This window comes from Maylandia zebra, linkage group LG9 (genome assembly GCF_041146795.1).
Source record: "Maylandia zebra isolate NMK-2024a linkage group LG9, Mzebra_GT3a, whole genome shotgun sequence".
NCBI lineage: Eukaryota > Metazoa > Chordata > Actinopteri > Cichliformes > Cichlidae > Maylandia > Maylandia zebra.
In genome coordinates this window covers 34,954,523-34,970,976 of record NC_135175.1, presented here as the reverse complement: position 1 = coordinate 34,970,976, position 16,454 = coordinate 34,954,523, and the positions used below count along the sequence as shown (strand labels likewise).

At 42.1% G+C, this 16,454-nt stretch overlaps 1 long non-coding RNA gene across 5 annotated transcripts in view; it reads right to left on the bottom strand.

Annotated features, from left to right (window-relative positions):
- Positions 1-2,611: 2,611 nt before the first annotated feature.
- LOC112432484 (uncharacterized) overlaps positions 2,612-16,454 on the bottom strand; it is a 34,910-nt gene continuing 21,067 nt past the window's right edge. Inside the window, exons 6-9 of one of the 5 annotated variants that reach the window (XR_013100231.1) lie at positions 12,041-12,146; positions 7,727-8,491; positions 4,326-4,459; positions 2,612-4,105 (exon numbers count right to left, since the gene is read on the bottom strand). This is a non-coding gene — a long non-coding RNA (uncharacterized LOC112432484). Of the gene's footprint in view, positions 4,106-4,145; positions 4,460-7,726; positions 8,492-12,040; positions 12,147-14,518; positions 15,461-16,454 lie in introns of those variants that run through there. The other 4 variants (XR_013100234.1, XR_013100229.1, XR_013100230.1 and 1 more) reach the window with 4 other exon arrangements.

The window sequence follows — 16,454 nt, the reverse complement described above, 5'->3', positions numbered from 1 at the left end:
TCTCCAATAATTTGTTGTTAATGTCCGCCATTTTGTCATCTTGTTTATCAAATCGCATGTGGAGAGCTTGAATAGCTGCCAGTATGTCGCTCGCTGTGGGACTGGGATTAGCAATCTTTCTCGGATGGTCACCTTTAGACAGAGTCGAGAGAAGCAAGTCATTAATTTCCTCCAGATTTCTTTTTTTCCCGTCGCCACTTTCAAACTCCATGTCTGAGAGGCAGTAGTTGTGATCATGCGCAGCTGAAGCCAAATCTTGTATTTTATCGTTCTGGGAAGACTTGCTTTCCCCTTTGTCCTTCTTCTGGTTTTTTGGCATCTTTGTGAAGTCGGCGTAAGATTTTTGAGGGAACAAATCATCAAAAAAGGAGGGCTAAAAGGTACCTTGCACCAGAGCTAAGATAAGGACAGCTGCTTAGTTCGCCATCTTGCCGTCCTCACACGTAGAAGCAGAACTGAGTCCTATGTGTGGAGATTCTAGCGTTTCAGGCAAAATAAATGTATATTTAAAAATCACTTTATCCAAGCTAGAATCGATTTTAATCGTAAAATCGATAATCGAAACCCAGCCCTACTTATGAACTTGCAAAGTAAAAACATGATCCATTTAAGGTAACCCTTTTTCATTTTGATTTCATAAGAGAAGTTGCTTCACTGTACGATGACCGAGTCTGTTTCTTTTCCTGCCTTAGAGAAAATCCTCTTGCTTGAAACAGAAGAGGCTGGAGTGCCCAGAAATTGCAAGTTGGTAGAGATGCAGGTATAAGGCCTTCCTTGGTCCCACAGACTATCGCCTAAAAAGAATAAACCAATTAAATTGCTGCACATTTTAGAATAACATTTTAAGTTTACATTTTTTATAATATTAAATTCAAGTCAAATGGAAGTGTTTCTAAAGTTATATACTGTAATAATATTTACATTATGAAAAGCTGTTTTCTGACATTTTCAAGTTTTTCACGTTTTCAGATAAAACACTCCCACACATGACAAAACCTCCCCTGACTCAGTTTCTCTCAGTGGAATGACCAGTGGTTTGCTATCTCTCACTATCAAAACACTCCACAAATCTTATGAATGATTCACTTCCTTATAAACCACTGAATCACTTATGTTCTAAATGAAGCTTCAGATGTCACTGATCACGTGACTCCGGCCAAACAAATCAATGCTCGACACAGTGCTTCTGAAGCAGCATCTCTGTTTTTGGTTTCAGGTTTGTTTCATTAGTTTTTCCCAGTTTAGGTTTTGCTTAGTTTTCATCCTCGCTTTTGCTGTTTCTGTTTGTTTTCACCCACCTTATAAAATAAAGCTCACTTACATCAAAAGTTGCATCTTGAGTCCTATTCTCCTACTCCACACGCCTGCCACGCCAGACGTGACAGTTTGGGAGCTGACAGTCTCTATGGAGATGGGGTTTTGTGGGGGTGACAGGAGAGAAACTACAGAGAGGCGTGTAAGACTGCAACTCTGCTTCCTGGTCCCAACTCTGGATAGTCACATTTTGGGGGGTTTGATCAATTTGATCAATTTCCAGAAATGAGAGCTGCTCCATCCAAAGTGGGATGGATGCTGTCTCTCATAACAAGACCAGGTGTCCTCCAGAAAGCTTCCCAGTTATCTATGAAGCCCACATCATTTTTTGGAAACCACACAGACAACCAGCAAGTTAAGGAGAATATGCAGGTAAACATGTCCCTCCTGGTCTGATTGGGGAGGGGACCAGAGAAAACTACACTAAACTAAACTCACAATGACTCGAAATGCATTTCCTGACATAGTCTCCTATCTGGAGGTATCTGAGAAAAAAGTTGCTCCCTTGTAGCTTGTATAGCTCTTGTAACTGCTTGAAAGAGGCAAAAACATCCTCCTAGTATAGATTACCGATTGTGCAAAGTCCTACCGGTTTCCAAAGTCTATATGTACTGTGTAGAATAGATGGTTTAAAAGATGGATTGCCTACAATGGGAGTAATAGAGGATCTCCCTGCTGCGGAGACTCAGGTCGTTTGGAGTGGAGGGCCCACTCCTGAAGACCTATGACTCTGTGGTGGCCTCAGCCATCTTCTATGGTGTGGTCTGCTGGGGCGGCAACATCTCTGCCGGGGACAGGAAGAGACTGAACAGGCTGATCCGAAGGGCCAGCTCTGTTCTGCCCTCTGGACCCAGTGGAGGTGGTGAGTGACAGGAGAACGGTGGCTAAGCTGTCATCCCTGTTGGACAACATCTCCCACCCCATGCAGGAGACTCTGACAGCACTGAGCAGCTCCTTCAGTGGGAGACTGCGGCACCCACGGTGTGGGACGGAGAGATTTCGCAGGTCTTTCCTCCCCACTGCTGTCAGACTCCACAACAAAGACTTTTGCAGCTGATCAAACACACACATGTGCAATAAGACTGCTATATGTGCAATTCTTCTTCTGACGAAGTTGTATTTTCCTACTCAGTTGTATATAGTATTTGTATTTCTGTTTTATTTTATTGCATTCCAGTGTTTTCTAATTTCTGCTACATAACTTTGCACTTTTGCTGTAACAACACAAATTTCCCACCTGTGAGACTAATAAAGGTCATCTTATCTTATCTTATAGGGTTAAAAAAAACAACAACTGTACAGTCAGAACTTTTTCTGCAATTCTAAATTTATTTCTCACAATTCAAGTCCAAACAATTATGCTGACAGATTTCTTTCTTTCTCATTTGTTGTGTATAAAAGCAGTTAAATATGTAATTTCATTACTGACAGAAAGGGGAGTTTCACTGGGCTGGCCCACTAAAGGTCACAGAAGCTGTGATGTAAAATGAGTTTGACTCCCCTGATTTAGAGTTTCAGGGACATCATAAAATGTTCATTAAGCCAAACAACAGTTTCATTACAAGGTAATTTTATCGTCACCCAAATCTTATAGGGGCTATTTGTTTGAAATAGCCCCTATAAGTCTCCACAACAAAATGATCAGCTTTGACCTTTCTAATGACAACTGTGTATGCATCACACAGCTGCTTGAAAAGCAACCAATCAGTGTGTAGCTTAGTTCTCCTGACTTTGGCCCATGCCATGTTGTGCTCGTGGAATAGGTTAGCTAGATCAGTAGTAAACCATTATGTCTGCATTTATTTCCTTTACACATCCATAAAGGGATACAACAAAATAAAGAAGAATTCAACAATATCTAATGCAAAATTGAATTCATGTGCAGTATAGCAGGTTCCCTCTAAGTGCAGCCAGCCACATGAGATTTACTGATCAAACCACGAGAGAGAGATTCAACATTCAGGCAAAACAATCTTTAAGAAATGACAGAAAACTAAAAGAAAAAGGAAGGAGGACAATACTTTGCAACTTCATAAATTTAAGAGGCAGGATTATTAATTGCAGGTCCAGAAAGCAGAGCTACCTCATCAGATCCAAGTGTGACATCAGCTGCACTCTTTACAGGAGACTCCAGCTGAACTCTGTGGAGCCTGATCTCAAGGTGTTTAAGTCCGACCCTGAAACCAGAAGAGGATCTTTCTGTCCCATCAGATTCATTGTGATCCAGTGATTTCAGTCCTGCATGATCACGCTGATGTTTGCACAGAGCAGATAATGAAGTGAATGTTTTTGCACATTGGTAACAGTGAAACTGTTTATTTACAGCGTGGGATCGTTTATGTTCGGAGTATGAACTGAGATTCCTGAAGCTCTTGTCACACTGGTCACAGCTGAAGTTCCCTTCAATGTGTGTAAGTTCATGAAGGTTACGACTACCTGACCGTGAAAAGCTTCCGTCACAGTGTCTGCACTTGTATGGTTTCTCTCCGGTGTGGACTCGTTTATGCACTTTAATCTCACTTGCAGTGGTGAAGGATGACCCACACTGGTCACACACGTGCTTTTTGACTCCACTGTGAATGAGTTCATGTATTTTTAATTGATTCCGTGTGGGGAAGCCTCTCCCACATTCTTTGCAGTAGTTCATTTTGTCTCCAGTGTGTCTACGTTGGTGCCATTTTAGGTTCCGCTGCCGATTAAAGGTTTTTCCACAAAGGTCACAGCGAAAGTCTTTCCCACCACCACAGTGATGACAGGGTCGAGAACTGGATCCATCTGTGTCGCTCTGTTTCTAAACAAAGACACAAAGACAGGGAGAGTCAGGGAATTGCTTCAACATTTTAATCCTGAACATTGCCTAAAATAAAGAGCATCTCTGCCAACGTCCAATTACATTTTACTGTTTACATTATAACGCTCAGCTTACTGGGCGAAAACAACTCTTCATTTCTAGGTAATCTACTTAATGGGAAGATTGATGTTTAAACCTCTGGATGCTACAAGATACTAACCTAGGGGCTCGTCCCTTTTTTGTTCGTGTAATTTGTTTCCTTTTGATGTTTACGGTGGGGGGACCGTCAATGTGGGAGTTGAGGAAAATGGGAGAGTGTCATCCATCTATGCATTGGGCGCGAGTTTTGCAGACCTAGAGTGATTGGATGTGGTTAGTTGTCTGCAGAGTTGTGTTTTTCTTTTTTGCTTTGCTCATGATGTCGTTTGACATGGATGATTTTGCGCAACAGCCCTCCATTGAAAAGTTGGAGCGGTGCAATAAAGCAGATTTGTTAGTAGTGGCTAATTTATTCAATGTGGATGTTCCATTGCATTCTAAGAAGGTGGAAATTAAACAATGTTTGGTGGAGAGACTGGTGGACAGGGGAGTGTTTGGGAGCATGACAACTTCGCCGAGTGGGTCTGGGAGTTTGGAGATGGCAGTTTTTACCGCCTTTACGTTACGGAAAAACGAGTTCTCGCGATAACTGTAGAAGCGTCTAGTTTGCCAAAAACCAACGAAGTAGAACAGTGGATGTGTGGCCAATTGTGCTAGCTAACTGATGACCGAAGAGGAGAGGATACAGCCGGCCCCAGCAACTTTCAAAGCTGATGTGTGGACTTATTTTGGATTTAGGACAAAAGAAGGCAGTAAAGACTATGACAAGAGCTATGCAGTCTGTAAAATCTGCACCGCCAGAGTCAAATATTCGGGTAATACCACGAATTTACGAACACACGTGTGTAGACACCATAGCGATGTAGCGCCAAATGCTAATTTTAAAACGAAACGAGGTGATCCCGCTCAACGGACAATTGAAGAAGTTAACTTTTCGAAACTACCAGCAACTTCAACTCGTGCAACAAAAATAACGCAGTCAGTACTTGTTTTTATTTGCAAAGACATGCGCCCTCTGAGTGTTGTGGAGAATAAAGGATTTTGTAATATGATTAAAACGCTGGAGCCCCGTTACACCGTTCCTTCCCGACAACACATCACGGACATCGCTCTATTAAAGTTGTACCAAGAAGTCAAAGCGACAGTGCTGGACTCTCTCAGCTCGGCAGAGACAGTTGCTTTGACATGCGACGCTTGGACTTCGAGAGCCACTGAATCGTACGTAACTGTTACAGCACATCACATAACGGACCAGTGGAACCTTCAGTCTCATGTACTACAAACCCGAGCCATGCATGACAGTCACACAGGTGAGCACATTGCAGCATTACTAACTGATGCTGTGGCTGAATGGGGATTGAACGCAAAGGACCTTGTTGTTGTTACCGATAATGCACCAAACATGGCTCTCGCGGCTAGACTTGCAGGCATAACGCACATACAATGTTTTGCACACAGTCTGAATCTCGCCTCACAGAAAGCACTGAAAATACAATCCGTGGTGCGACTTCTCGGGAGGATCCGACGTGTAACAGCCTTTTTTTTGGCGCAGCACCACAGCCAGCAATCAGTTGAAGCAGAAACAGCGCCTCCTTCAGCTACCTGCTCACAGATTGATCTCGGATGCAATAACAAGATGGAACAGCTCCTATGATATGATAGAACGATTTTTAGAACAGCAACCAGCCATCTGTGCAGCTCTGCTTTCTGCAGAAGTTAGGAAGAGTGAAAAAGAAATCTTCACATTAAGTGAGTCTGACATCACATGTGCAAAAGAAGTTGTCAGGGCACTCAAGCCTATGAAGGACGCCACCCTGGTGATGTCAGAGGAGGGCATGCCAACCCTGTCCATCATTGCTCCTCTTCATGCCAAGCTTGTGATGGGTGCACAAGAAAGTGTTGATGATACACCGACAGTAAGGAACATTAAGACTGCCATAGCAGAAGATCTGGGAAAGAGATATGTAAATGAGAGGGAGACACTATGGATGGCATCAACTGTTGATCCTCAGTTTAAGGACCTGCCCTTCCTGTCTGAAGCAGAGACCAGTGAGACCTATTCCAGACTGTTGGACACTGTGGTGAGTGACTGTGATAAAGAAGGGAAAAAAGTAAGTAAATAAATGAATGAATTTACTTGGAAAAATTCAACTGAAATTCAACTGAAGTGAATAAAGTAAAAAAAAAAAAAGTATATTGATGACATTTGTCATCAGATATTAGTGCAGAACAGGGTGAATCTTGGATTTGAATTTTGACTTTGTGACATTAATACTATTTGAATTTAATGTTTTTAAGGAGCAAAAGAATAAGGAGACTGACAAACAAGTGGAGGAAGAGAATGCCACAGAGGAGGCTCATCACCCACATAACAAAGACAGCTTTGACTCCATCCCTCGGCCACCCCTAAAGAGACAGAGGACCTCCTGTGCATTGGTGGACTTGCTTGGAGCTACATTTGCCTCTACTAGTGACAATACTGCACCAAAATCAGAACATGATGTTGCTGCAGCTGAGATCAAGAGGTATAGAGATGAGAGCCCTTTGCCTCTCACAGGAAATCCTCTCAGTTGGTGGAAGGACCATGAACAGTAATACCCTCAACTATCCAAAGTAGCAAGGAGTTTCCTATGCATTCCTGGAACAAGTGTCTCTGCAGAGAGAGTTTTCTCCTCTGCAGGAGACATAGTAAATGCACAGAGAAGTGTCCTGAGAGCTGACTATGTCGACCAGCTTGTATTCCTGCACAAAGATCTGGAAATTGAAAAATAAGCACTGAGAAAACACTAACATGTAAAATCTCTGATATGAGAATGTTTGGTATTTTGGTTGAGTCTCATAAGCACTTTTATTTAGATGAGTTTTTTCAGGTTGTACTAAAAGTGTTCCATTGATGGACACTGCAGAGCTGTACTTTATTTTATTAACACTTAGTTGTAATAGCACTTTACATTGTTTGTTAATGTTTACTTGGATGGATTCTTCAAGCAGTTTCATTTTTGATTTATATTTGTTTATGTTAAGGTCACATAAAAAGTGCTTTGTTTTGATGCTCCATAGAGCAGTTTTTGGATAAGTATTTTACAATCATAGTACTTAGTAAGTAACAACATGTTACATTGTTTACCTTTTTTCATGTTAAAGAAATAGTTGATATTTCAGTAAAGTAGTTTTTGTTTGTTTATTTGACTTCTCATAAGGCAGATGTTAATTTCTCCATTCATTTTGAACTTAGAGTGTTTTTGTTTTAGATGTTTCATGTCAAGCATTTAACAGTTTGGACTGTTTACTGTGAGTTTTCCTAATTAAATTCAGTCCTAAACACAAATATCGTCTGGTATTTAGTATCACAATATATCGTATCATCTCCCCTGTATTATGATAGATATTGTATCGCCAGATTCTTACCAATACACACCCTATTCTGTACATGACATTTTCATGTCTCATTTAGCTTTGAAATAAAATTTCATTCACATAATACTTGCAGTAACTGAAATTGTAAAAAATATAAATACATACCTCACAGTAACTGCACTTGTAGAGTCTCTTTCTGGTGTGGATCTGTTGGTGTACTTTCAGGGAACGTGGATCTTTAAAAGCCATTTCACACAGGTCACATTTATAAGGTCTCTCTTCAGTGTGGGTAAACATGTGCTGCTTTAATTCGTTGTATGTCACAAAAGCTTTACCACACTGATCACAGCTGTACGCTTTAAGTCCACTGTGGGTGACTTGGTGTAATTTTAAGGACTGACTATAGGTAAAACACTTTCCACACAAGTCACAGCTGTATGGTTTAAATCCACTGTGGATGAGTTTGTGTATTTTTAAGCCTCTAGGATGGGCAAAATCCTTCCCACACTGATCACAGCTGTGCGCTTTAACTCCAGTGTGTCTGAGTTGATGTGTTTTTAAGCTTCCAGTCTGGGTAAAAGACTTTCCACACAACTCACAGCTGTACGCTTTAACTCCACTGTGGATGACTTGGTGTGATTTTAAGGCGTGACTATAAGTAAAAGACCTTCCACACAACTCACAACTGTACGCTTTAACTCCACTGTGGATGAGTTGGTGTCTTTTTAAGTCTCCAGTCTGGGTAAAAGACTTTCCACACAACTCACAGCTGTATGCTTTAACTCCACTGTGGAAGAGTTGGTGTGTTTTTAAGCTCCCAGCCTTGGTAAAACCCTTCCCACACTCGTCACAGGTGTATGTTTTCTCTCTCTTTCTTCTGTGAGGTTTGTCGGCCTCCTGAGAGCGCTGACTTCTCGCTCCATGTTGGTCCTGCAGTGACAGAGATACAAACAGAGTCAGTGAGTGAAATGCAGTCGTGGAACAAACTGAAACTCCATTAGTGGAATCAAAGAGTCAACAAACACATTGTAGGTGTGTTGCCACCACCTTCTGACGATAGTATCACATTACAATGATGTGCTACAATGAGATTTGCACACTGTTAGACATCTGCCTTACCACCATACAGTGGGGCAAAAAAGTATTTAGTCAGCCACCGAGTGTGCAAGTTCCCCCACCTAAAATGATGACAGAGGTCAGTAATTTGCACCAGAGGTACACTTCAACTGTGAGAGACAGAATGTGAAAAAAAAATCCATGAATCCACATGGTAGGATTTGTAAAGAATTTATTCGTAAATCAGGGTGGAAAATAAGTATTTGGTCACCTCAAACAAGGAAAATCTCTGGCTCTCACAGACCTGTAACGTCTTCTGTAAGAAGCTTTTCTGTCCCCCACTCGTTACCTGTATGAATGGCACCTGTTTGAACTCATCATCTGTATAAAAGACACCTGTCCACAGCCTCAAACAGTCAGACTCCAAACTCCGCCATGGCCAAGACCAAAGAGCTTTCGAAGGACACCAGGAAAAGTATTGTAGACCTGCACCAGACTGGAAAGAGTGAATCTACAATAGGCAAGCAGCTTGGTGTTAAAAAAATCAACTGTGGGAGCAATCATCAGAAAATGGAAGACATACAAGACCACTGATAATCTCCCTCGATCTGGGGCTCCACGCAAGATCTCATCCCGTGGGGTCAAAATGATTATGAGAACGGTGAGCAAAGATCCCAGAACCACACGGGGGGACCTGGTGAATGACCTGCAGAGAGCTGGGACCAAAGTAACAAAGGTCACCATCAGTAACACACTACAACGGCAGGGAATCAAATCCCGCAGTGCCAGACGTGTTCCGCTTCTGAAGCCAGTGCATGTCCAGGCCCGTCTGAAGTTTGCCAGAGAGCACATGGATGATACAGCAGAGGATTGGGAGAATGTCATGTGGTCAGATGAAACCAAAGTAGAACTTTTTGGTATAAACTCAACTTGTTGTGTTTGGAGGAAGAAGAATACTGAGTTGCATCCCAAGAACACCATACCTACTGTGAAGCATGGGGGTGGAAACATCATGCTATGGGGCTGTTTTTCTGCCAAGGGGACAGGACGACTGATCCGTGTTAAGGACAGAATGAATGGGGCCATGTATCGTGAGATTTTGAGCCAAAACCACCTTCCATCAGTGAGAACTTTGAAGATGAAACGAGGCTGGGTCTTCCAACATGACAATGATCCAAAACACACCGCCCGGGCAACAAAGGAGTGGCTCCGTAAGAAGCATTTGAAAGTCCTGGAGTGGCCTAGCCAGTCTCCAGACCTCAACCCCATAGAAAATCTGTGGCGGGAGTTGAAAGTCCGTGTTGCTCGGTGACAGCCCCAAAACATCACTGCTCTCGAGAAGATCTGCATGGAGGAATGGGCCAAAATACCAGCTACTGTGTGTGCAAACCTGGTAAAGACCTATAGTAAACGTTTGACCTCTGTTATTGCCAACAAAGGTTATGTTACAAAGTATTGAGTTGTATTTTTGTTATTGACCAAATACTTATTTTCCACCCTGATTTACGAATAAATTCTTTACAAATCCTACCATGTGAATTCATGGATTTTTTTTTCACATTCTGTCTCTCACAGTTGAAGTGTACCTCTGGTGCAAATTACTGACCTCTGTCATCATTTTAGGTGGGGGAACTTGCACAATCGGTGGCTGACTAAATACTTATTTGCCCCACTGTATATTTCAAATGCAACAAGGGTTTCTACAGACAAAAACATGGCTGTGCTGTAGGGCTGCCACAAACGATTATTTTGATAGTCGACTAATCAGATCATGCATCCATTGGACATAAAACGTACAGCTTATTGCACCAGCATGCAGCTGCTCTTATATAACTATCATTAGCTTACAGCTTTAAGTGTTTATTTTTAGTTAGCACATACCTTAAAGACAGGATGATAGCTTTTTAAATTTGATTGAAATTTGCAGATTTTTTTGGTGAAGTTTAATAAACTCAGCCGTCTGCTCCTTGCTATCTAAAATGTAACAGGACAACAGAGTAAATTCTCGAGCACCTCACACTTCTGATAATCAGCTGTCTGCTTGACGTTTATTCAGCTGTGTAAAAACTATAACTTTAATCTCAGCCAAACCGATTTACTCAGGAACAAATAAAATACTAAAAAAAGCCAAACAATAATATTTTTAAGTTATCTAAGTGACTCATATATCATGTTTAACCTGAGTAGCGAAAGACGGCGGTGGGTTTGAAAACGATTTGCCGGGAGTCCGGTGTTCTCACGGGTTCTAGTGAGCCTTGAACCCGGGCTAGTTATCCTGGGCCATCTGACCTCAGGAAATCACATGATAGGGTGGGGCCAGGTTTCACAATGAACTCACCCGAAACCCTGGCTGATTGTGACCCACACCCGTTTTCACACCTTGGCTCATGTGATTAGGCAGAGGATCATCAGGGGGTCCATTGCCCCTCTCTGTCATGGTCCTGGGCCATGTTGGCCCAGTGTTCTTAGTTTCCTTGTATGTTTGTATTTTATTCCATGCTTCCCCTGCCCATTATGTCTGAGTTCTCCCCGTGCTCTCTCTTCCCCCTGTGTGCCCTCTATGTATTTATGAGCCCTCGTCCCCTTTCGTGTTTATTCCATGTCTCCCCTGCCTGTTACGTTGGTGTTCTACTCGTGCTCTCTCTCCTCCTGTACTTCCTGTTTCACCTCTCCCGTCAGTGTTCAGTTCACCCCGCCCTGTCTCGTTATGATTATCAGTGTCACCTGTGTTCCCCGTGTGTTCCCACTTCCCTCGTTAACCCTCTGTGTATTTCTGTCTGCGTCTCCCTCTGTTCAGGGTGACGTCGTCCCTCATGTTGTGTGGATCTCCCTGTGTCTCTCTGCGTATGTTAGTTTACTTTTCCCAGTTTAGTTTTGTATTTCCTATGTTCTGCCATTCCAGCATTAAAGCTGTGATTTTGAGTTCATCCCCGTGTCTGTGAGTTTTGCGTTTGGGTCCTCCTCCTGCCTGCCACACAGCCGAGCCTTGACACTCTCGGTGGGTTACTCCCACAGGGCTTAAATCTGGGACTCTCCACCAGTTGACCCTAGAACTGAAGAAGCTTCTTGGATGAAGGCGAAACGTCTTCAAGCAACTTAAAGAAGACAAGACGCTTTTCTTTCCAAGCTCCTTAGACTGTTACAATGGGAGTTGGAATGAAAATGACATAACTTAAGAAATATTGATCACTGGAGAAAATCTTTTACTTCATGAAAAATTCAAGAGTTCAACTGATGATATTGTTCTTGCAATGTGTGCTGATAAAATATCATCTTTGTATTTTCTTGTAACTTTTGTGTTTTTTGTTTGTGACGTACATTCTGCATGTGTGGAGGAGCCCAGGATGGAAAATATAAAGCTGCTGTTAACAACCAGCTGTGCACACAGTTTCAATAACAGTGTAACTGTGATATTTTTCTCACCTCCTGTGTTGAAGTCATTGTTTCCTCTGTAGTGGCTGAGCTGAGTCCAAATGGCTGAAACTTTTCCTCTGCTGCTCCACCAGACTCTTCTCCTCCTGATACTCAGCTGGGACACAAAAAGTATAGATATGTATTTTATCCCTGACAAGAAGAAGCAGAGCAAATAAACATTACTACACTCAGTGACAACAATACCTATGAACAGGGTCGGCAACCCCGGGCATGCGTGTCACAGCTGATACACGAAGGGTTAACTGATGGCATAACCATAATAAACCATAACTTTATTTTGTTCATAAGGTTAGTTAGTTAGTAGAGTTGCCGACCGTCCCATAAAAATGGAATCGTCACGTATTCAGAGAAAATATTATGGGTATCATTTTGAGCTGGAAAGGAACACAGTTTGTCCCGGACTTTAGCTACAATGATGAAGACACAAAGCTGGATTTATTCTGTCGTTACGCTGCACAGCTGCCTCTTCTTCTCTCATTCTCCCCCCTCCCTCTCCCGTTTCTACTTCAATCATGAAACTGATCAATGATCAGCTGATCGTCTCTCTTGTTTGTTTATCGCCCACTTTGCGCCAGAAAGAAGAAACCAGCGGATGTCGCGCAAAACAACAGCAGCACGTTTAAGCTTGATCAGCTGGTGTTCGAATTTATTCAATATTACTTTCTAGCATCAGCTGAAGTTTGCTGGAGCCACAGCTGTAAAGCTGCTGGTCATGATGTCGGTTTGGATATGTGGTGAGAGGGAAACATGAAGATGAAACCAGGAGATGTCCTTACTGAATCATCAGAGCTGAACAGGTGATGGAGAAACAGGTTTACCTTTTAGGTGACATGAATGAGTTGAAGTTATGAACTGTTTCTGAGAGACAAATAACACCAGGATCCTTTTCTAAGTAGCTGACAGCTGGTAACTGTGCAGGGGACTTTGCCAGGGGACCAGGTAGGGCATTGACAGGGACAGTGGGGCACATAAAAATACTTTCTTATTCTCATTTAAAATGTCTGGCTGTTATTAAATAATTATCTGAATCTTACAACCAAAGTTTTTATCTGATGTAAAATGTATAGAAATCATACATATACCAACAAGACTGTACATCACTGTCACAACAGTGTTTGTTTTCATTCAAAGGCTTTATGGCTTTAATACCTGGTGGGCCGGTCTGTAGTCAAAATGCCCAGAGCGATTTTTGTCCCAGTACAGCCCTGGGCACGACACGCAGTGAAATTATCTGAGAAGGTGTATTAAAAAAATTAATGGCCGGGCCAGCGGTGCACATCGCAAATTAGCTCGCGTAGACACATTCGTTTTGCCGCTTCTTAATGACGGTACAGGGCTCTAGACTAACTTTTTGCCATGGGCGTACCGGTACGCCTAACTTTAAAAAGTTAGGCGTACCGGTACGCTCATGGCAAAAAGTTAGTCTAGTCTAGAAGTTAGTCTAGAACTTTAAAAAGTTAGGCGTACCGGCACAAAAGTTAGGCGCACACAAATTTTATAATAATTTATATAATACAATGTGTTTTTCTGGATACACTGTGCTTTTTCAGCATTCAAAGATTGATGACACCGTGTCAGAGCACTGGCTATGAATTTCAGAAGGATCAGGCCTTAACAGAAAAGTTAGCAATAGTTCTTTTCCTATTACAGCTACATCCACTTCTGTCGTGCCTAGGCTGCTCACTAGGGCTGGGTATCATCACTGATTTCTATAATCCATTTTCAAAGTCCCGATTCGATTCAACTTAGCCGCAGACAGTCAGAAATATTATAATTCTGATCATTTATCAGTACTGACTTCATCAGAATTGTGAACATCACAGCAGATGCCTTTGTGTGAAAGTAACTGAGAATAAAAAACAGAAAAACATGAAGGAGATTTTCCTGGTCTGGCTTTTTATAGCAGATAACCTTAAAAATATTCTACAATGTTCTGCATATAAAGTTTAAATTCCTTCAGTATTGAACAACAGAAAAAATAGGCTTTCTTGTCCGAGGTCATTTAAGTGAAAAAAAAGAAAAGAAAAAGACAGCATAAATACACATTCGTTAACCAATATTAATAGGACCTTTGAGCTCAATGGTAATTAATTAGTAGTGGAAATAATTTCTGGTACGCATCACAGAAATGTAGCAGTGACAATAATATTGTATGCTTTAATTCTACTGGGCAATAGAGATTGAAAATGTGACGTCACTCAGGGGTAAAACTGCAAAGAATTCTGGGAACTCGTGGCAAGAGGTACTAGCGCACGCAGGCTTTCAATTGAAATCAGTTACACAGCGATAAAAAGAAACACAAAAAATGGCAAGAAGCTGTTGTATTATTAACTGCAATAGCCGGTCGCATGACAGCCACGGGAAGCCGACGGGTAAAGAGATCGGTTGTTATCGGATTACGTCGTTGAAGAGAAATTGTTCGAGCCATGTTTCCGAAGTAACAAAGAGGCGACTGGATTGCAGCCATTCAAAGACATTGCATGCTTGAGACAAGAGAAAAAACCACAATAACAACACTGGTCCGGCCGGGTTAAGTCAAACGATGATTTTAATGATCACACGCGTGGGAGATGGACACTGTATGCAGACAGCCTCAGATCTCAAAATGGTGGAGCATTGCTCAAACTCTTATAGCCTCTGGTTCTCCCACCTTATCATAAAAGCCTAAACATTCACATGCTTTCTCTCACACGGTGCCTAAGCTACAACCTTGGCTCCCCGTTTATCTGCTCCTGCTGAGTTGGGGCAGAAAACTCCAGTATATTCTGTTCTCTTCTAATCAGACAAATAAGGCGATGACTTTCTGCAAACAGTATTTCTTATAACATCATAAAACAATATCATTCATCCACAATAAATCAGCAGTCTAATGTAATGCAAATCAGTTTAACGAATGCAATAGTTATCAGCTTCTTCTAATTCAGGAGAATAATGCAAACTAAAACTACATAATAATTCACAATCTTTAGTTAGGGGTATAACATGGCATAAAATAATATTATAATCTAACAAGAGAGAGCCCTGAGGCCTTTGTTAAACTAACAGAACAAACACTGAGGTCTTCCACTGGGGAGGTTGCTGCTGCAGACTCTCATATACACCCTCTGGATGTCAGCCGTTTCCACCTGCAACAAACGGACAGCAGCCGCACTTCTGCAAGCACAGAAACGGACTCCTCATATATGGGATATCTGTGACTGATGGGCGACTAGCAGATCCCAGCAGCTCAGAGTCCCAGACTTAAAGAGTGATTGGGCACTGGGAGCTCTGGCAGGCTCAGGACCTCTGACATGAACAAAAATCTTGACTTGGCTGGGAGAAACAGAGGAAGAGCTGGAGCAGCAGCGTAGACTGGAGCTTGGCACGGACATCCAGACGATTGAGCTGCGTATCAAAACCCTGAAGGAGCTACAGAAGAAAAAGGGTCAAGTTAAGGAGGAGCGGAACAAGGAGAAGATGCAGGACACTGGAGAAAAGGACTGCCCCAACTGGGGCCAGAACCAGTATGGACAGAACTTTGAGCAGCAGAACCGATGGATGTAAACATACTGAAATGGAGGAGGGCAGGATCCAAGGGCACGCTTCAGGCCGTGGTTTACCCAGAACACCACAACAGGAAAGTGATGAACACAAACACCCACACAAACACACACATCTACATGCACAGACTCAGAATGAAGAGTGATACACACACACACGCTGATGCAATGAAGAATGCTTTACTAACAAATGCTGCACACAAACATCTAAATACGGAGTCGGTTACAACAACAAGACGCCATTGATTGTTTATTGGTTAAATGCATTTCATGCCACACAGAGGGCATTTGTGTTGATTTAGGGGACAGGGTCTATTGCAGTTTGGTAATGAAAACAATGCGTGTGCGTGATGTCTGTTTATGGCTCAAGGCCTCCACTGAATTGTTCACTGTGCTTAACACAGCCTAACAAGGAGCAGTGGTAGAGAGTGAAAATGATGAATGAACGGTGTGAGTTTTATTCCGGAGAAAATATGAAAAGGTTGTGTTGATTTAACCCAGTTGTTTAAATTTCTGCCAAAGCAAAGCGTTTGTGTGTAACCACCAGAGGTGGGACCAAGTCATTGTTTTGCAAGTCTCAAGTAAGTCTCAAGTCTTTATCCTCAAGTCTCAAGTCAAGTCTCAAGTAATGTCAGGCAAGTCAGAGTCGAGTCTCAAGTCACTGGTGTAAAAGTCCGAGTCAAGTCACAAGTCTGAAACTTTGAATTTCAAGTCCTTTCGAGTCATTCAAAAAAACGAAAAAAAGCATGTTGCAGTTATATGCTAAATGTAAATATTAGACCATGTAATTTTAAAATCTGTGTTTTTCTCAACACATGACAAAATAGTGAACTTAGAAAATATACACAAATTGTGAAATTGCA